Raw genomic sequence first — 5,751 nt, forward strand, 5'->3', positions numbered from 1 at the left:
AGAAACATTTTTTAATAAACAAAACAAAAACAGAAACCCTGTGTACCAAAATAATAAATATACAACAGAACGATATGTTTATTTGCACAAATACATAATAATTATAGGGCCAACAAAGACAATTTAAAAATAAAGCGTGTACATAGACCCCATATGTCGCATTTTATGGGTTTCGCGCCTGCAGACATTAATGCTGACGCACGGGGTTTTCAGCGTGCCGTCGGCCTTATAAAGGTGACGGCGTACTTTTGCTCTGTATCCGCAAAGTACATTGCCGGCTGCCGTAGATACGGTAAACCCAATTTTGGTGCCGAAAAATGAAGCGTCATTGCTCTGATTTGACAATACTATACATGATATACTCTGCCATTTATAATGTATAATTATTTAAGATAACACATCCAATGTATAATAGGTCTATGTAAACCTACAGGGTGGGCCAGAACGAACTTAACCAAATTTGAAAGGTTAATATATCGGAAGTTTAGAGTAGCTATTCCCAATATTGTTACATATTATATGTATCTTTCTGAGAATATCTGGTGAAAAAAAATGAAAGAAAAAGAAGATAAATAAACAAAATGGTGGTAGTTTTACGTCAGAGGGTCGAAAATCAATTTGACCACACCTTAGTAAATGTGATGTATCCGATTACAAACTCTGAACATTTTCGGGTCAAATTATATACGACGGTGTCATTTAGTAAAAAAATATCAGAAATGTGTTCAAAATTCTTGAAAAAAGGGGATCAAAACTAGTATGAATCTAAATTGGGGAATTAGTCCAAGGGAAACCTGAAGCAGAGCGAGGTACCAGATGAGGGATAATGAACGGGAAAGGGAATGACTAACACGAAATGAACCAAATGAAACAGAAATAAGTTTAAGAATTTATAATGAATTTACATCATCAGACAGACCAGGAAAGTGCCACTAGGCTCCCTGGACAAACTGATAATTATACATAAGGTGTGTGTTAATAGTAAGTCTTACCAGAGTTACATTGCATCATAATAAGTATAATTGAATATGATTCACGTACAAGACATGATGACAATATATTTATCTTCATGGTGACCAATCTATCTAATCATCATGAGCCCATCCTGGGCACGTCTATATCGGTTGCATGGTTAACAAGGAGTGAAGTCTTCAACAAAGCCCAAACAAAACATCGCTTCAGTCAATGCAATTGATGCACGGATATAAAAACGTTCACTTGATGAATGGTTATCATGGCTTACTGCACTATGATCAATATTCAATTGTCGAATGAATTATCGTCACAACAAAACAAAAAAAGTCATTAGGTTAGAGGGAGTTGAAAATGTGGTTTGACACATTATTTACGTTTTCACAAGGTTTAAACAGAATCTGTACATTATAGTAGATCTTTTTAATAATTGTTTTAAGGGTATGAATTTTATTTCATGGTATTTTGTTCATTTGTATGTTTGCCGTCGGTTGAAATCGTCCGGCAGAGTGTATTCAATTTTATGTTTATATTATATACGAGTATATCATGTATTTATATAAAATAATTGTACATCGGTTGGATATAATGATACATTTAATACTACCGCTATTTGTTTGTTCTTTCTGTTTGCATGTGCAATATATTGTTCGTTTTAGAGATCATGTGGGCCCCAATCAAAATGTGTATTGCTGGCTCTAATCTATAAAACCACATCTTAATACAATAACTTAATCGTAGTAAAATTTTATTGCGGCAAAAATAATTTCGGCGAGCCAAATTCTTCGGCGACCCACAGCATCTAAATTCGCAGCATCACATTTACTTTCAAAGCTTCTACGCGCCAAACATGACAAAACACGTATCTATATGGAGATATGTGTGGGAAACCTCCGAGTACAGCCCACTACCGGGAGCAGCAGCCCCGTTACTGCCTTGCTACATCCTCGATGCAAGAATGATATTTATTTGTAGTTTGCCTTAAATTTCTTGCCTCCCCACTCTGTCACACACCCGGGATGATTTAACTAAACAATTTACTCATTGATATTGATATTTTGTGGTGTTACGAATTGCTATATTTACCCTTCCTTTCATGCCCTGCGGGGCTCTAATATATTGGAACAACATTAGTTGGCAGTCTTAACTATGGAAGTCAGCGGCCTCAGCCTTGCCGTGCTTGCGGCTTTTATGCAGCGCTGGAGTACGCGAGGCTGTAGAGAGGCAATAGCGTGGATGTACCGGTGCTCTACCGGAGTTTTCCAACATAATACCACCATATGTAAGCACCAAAAAAGTTTCAGCGCCGCGAAATTATTCGTGGAATACAAACGGCATTATTCCTTCTTTCAAGTGATTTTATTAAAAAGTCAAGGTCCCTTAAAATGTTCGAAGTAATCGAGATGTAATACCGTAAAATTCAGTCTACATGCATATATATGCCTCTAAACGAGGTTTTTTTGACACAAAAGACAAGAGGCAGGCACTCTCAACAAAAACGTTATTTGGAGTTTGAACAACTATATTACTGATAAAGGCGGCTGTACAAACATGTATATTTGTAAGACAAATCTATTGCAATGTTTTTGAGAAGGGTATTGGCCTTTCATATCTTTAGTTAAAAAAACCCTCGTTTAGAGGCATATATGCTTCTAGACGGAATTCTACGGTATATGCCTGTTTTTAAACAACGTAATGCAGTATAAAGTATGTAAAATATAATTGCTGTGCCTTATAGGTATTCCAACAATGATAAATATTATATTTTTGTATATTGTAATATATAAGTGGTTGAAAAAAGTTGCAAAGAGTTCATCTGAAATTGAGATCAAACTAAGGATTTCGTGGTGAAATAGCGTTACTATTGGTAACAGAACGATATGTAAAATGTTGGAATTGTTAATACTACGCGTATGTTGTATATATATAAATGGATGTGTTTTATTTGTCAATAGATACTTTATAAGTAGGAAGTTTTATGAGTTGCATTAAACTTGTTAAAACATATTGTCGATGATGATGTTGTCTTTCTTGTTAAACAGATCTTTGAGATTACGTAAACTGACGAACAGTAGATTACTATATAAACTGAGCTCAAAAAGAAACTTATAATTTTTCACAAGGTCATATCTTAAAATCCTGTCCATGAAAATGAACCAAAATTACACACATGGTTCCTTCAATACTCTACTCTAAACACATATCAGTAACCAAGCAGTTATCCAAATGCTAATTGAGTAATACACATACAATGCACTCGTTTCTCAGGGGGGTGCTGGGGTATACAAATAAGTTTGTTATGTCAACCGAGGAAAAAATTGACACTTTCCAAAGATCTCTCCTCAGAAGGCTATTAGACATCAAATGACCAAAGAAAATTTCAAATCAAGAACTTTACGAGAAAACCAAGGAACCAAAATGAAGTAATAAAATCAAGAAAAGGCGGCTCCTTTGGTTAGGACACATCCTAAGATTACCTGATGATACCCCAGCAAAGCAAGCTCTTCAAGAATACGAACGACACGTTAAACGACCAAGAGGGAAACCAAACACTGCGTGTATATTAGCAATTCAAAAAGAGCTGAAAGAAATCAATGAAGACTTACCCATAAAGAAAGCGACTGAACTTTCGAGAGAGAGACCTACCTGGAATAACTTTATTGATGGCGCTTTGTCAAACTGCTGACGAGAAGCGTTTATGATGATGATGATGATGATGATGATGATGATGATGAACTCGAATCTGTTGTCTGCCAAGCAACATTTTGAAACCGTGTCCTGCAAAATGGCCCCCAAATGACCCCATAGGATCGCATAGGGGGAATAATCATTTTTATTCCAATGACACTTTCAAACACTACGCGCCTGGCCCCATGGATCCCAGAAATGTAATGTTTGTGCGTGTACGACCTATCGTTAAAAAGTTATGGGGCGCAAACAGTCACAGGTCGATTAGCTTATTATGTATGGGTCAAAACTCAAAGTTGCTCAAATTTCCGTAAAAGTTGTGGCAAATTTTTCGCCTAGTTGAGAAAAAGAATAGTTTGCACTATCTGCGATGTCTAGTTAGCAAGTTACACAGCAAAGAGTCAAAAAATATGTAGGATTCCATAAGATTCAATGGAATGTATCTTATGAACTTGACATCGCAGATAGTAAAAACTATTCTTTTTCTGATTCCCTTGAACTTTTTATTTGATTCCCTTGAACTTGAGGAACAGTTTGCATCTATTTTTACAAACATCGGAGCAACTTTGATTTTCACCCCTGTATTGACATTGGTCCTGCTGAGCCTCATAACTTGGTAATTATAATTATGTCCTACGCACAAATACGTTACATTTTTGTGATCCTTATACCCAAATGAATAATTTTACATGTTTTATAGTGAATTTGGAGCATTTCTAATTTTTGCCCCATATATGAACATATAGGGTATAGGGTTTGGGTCATTTTTAGGGTCACTGGGTTCCAATATTGCTTTGCAGACAAACTGTTTGAATTCAGCATAACCAAATTAACCAAAGTATTTTGGTTGCCAACGTTTACGCGAATTTGCCGCTAGATGCTTAAATAAGTACATTTCCAAAATAGATCCAGTCTACTAACGGGTCGGAATCGACAGTATGCGGCTATTACCGCAATAAAACTACTGGGTGCACAGAATCGTAATTCTGAGACGAGAAGAATAATCATGCTTCAAATCATGCTTCAAATCAAAGTTACTCAATATTGAGTATCTTTGTTCCAATCCGCAGTATGTTGTAGTTCATTTCCACATTGCGTTGGTCTTCACATAGTTAAGTTTAATTTTAGCTATAATAGAAGAAAGGAAGGACGGAAGGAAGGATAAGGACAATAATATGATACATATGTTGTTCTAATTATCATGTCATATTTTGGTAAACAAAAGTCATTATTCTGAAACGGGAAGAATAATATAAATATTCTAAATCCACAGTGCGTTGGTCTTCATTTCCACATTGTATTGGTCTTCACATAGTTCTAATTTTATCTATGATAGGAGGAAGGAAGGATAAAAGGATAATGTATGAAAAATATTTTGTTCTAATTATCATGTCATATTTTGGTAAACAATATTATAGTTCTGAAACAGAAAGAACATGTAAACATTCCAAATCCACAGTGCACTTCATTTCCACATTGCGTTGGTCTTCACATAGTTCTAATTTTAGCTATAATAGGAGGAAGGAAGGATAAAAGGGATAATATTATGATAAATATGTTTTTATAATTACCATTGTCACTGTTTACGCGCTGTATACGTGCGAGTTGTCACTTTGTTCTTCAGAGTGGTCAAACTGTAGGAGATTGGAGGAAAAATCCGTGAATTATCTGTGTTGGATCAGAAATTTTCACGGATTTTTCAACCGATTACAGGTTTTTATCTCCTGTAGATTGATATTCTTATTCAGTGACCGCGCTACGGGGTGTGTGTGTGTGTGGGGGGTGCAAGGAGGGCATTTGCCTATCTCCAATGTTGTTCTGGTCCCCCAGTTTGCTTCCCCCCACTTTTGACACACAATGACCCAAATTACGTAAATTTCCACTTTTTTGCGACAATTCTGCGTACAATTTGTCGATTTTGCCCCCGAATTCGATTTGCCCCCCCGAAAAATAATTCTTGTGCCATCACTGTTCATATTACAAATATTTAATGACATCACATGTTAGTTATAAACACAGCTGGCAGTCTGAGGCAATTAGTACCTATACATGCTATAGGCAGCTCATTAATTCACCATAGTTAAAGCAGAT

This window comes from Amphiura filiformis, chromosome 13 (assembly GCF_039555335.1).
Source record: "Amphiura filiformis chromosome 13, Afil_fr2py, whole genome shotgun sequence".
Lineage (NCBI taxonomy): Eukaryota > Metazoa > Echinodermata > Ophiuroidea > Amphilepidida > Amphiuridae > Amphiura > Amphiura filiformis.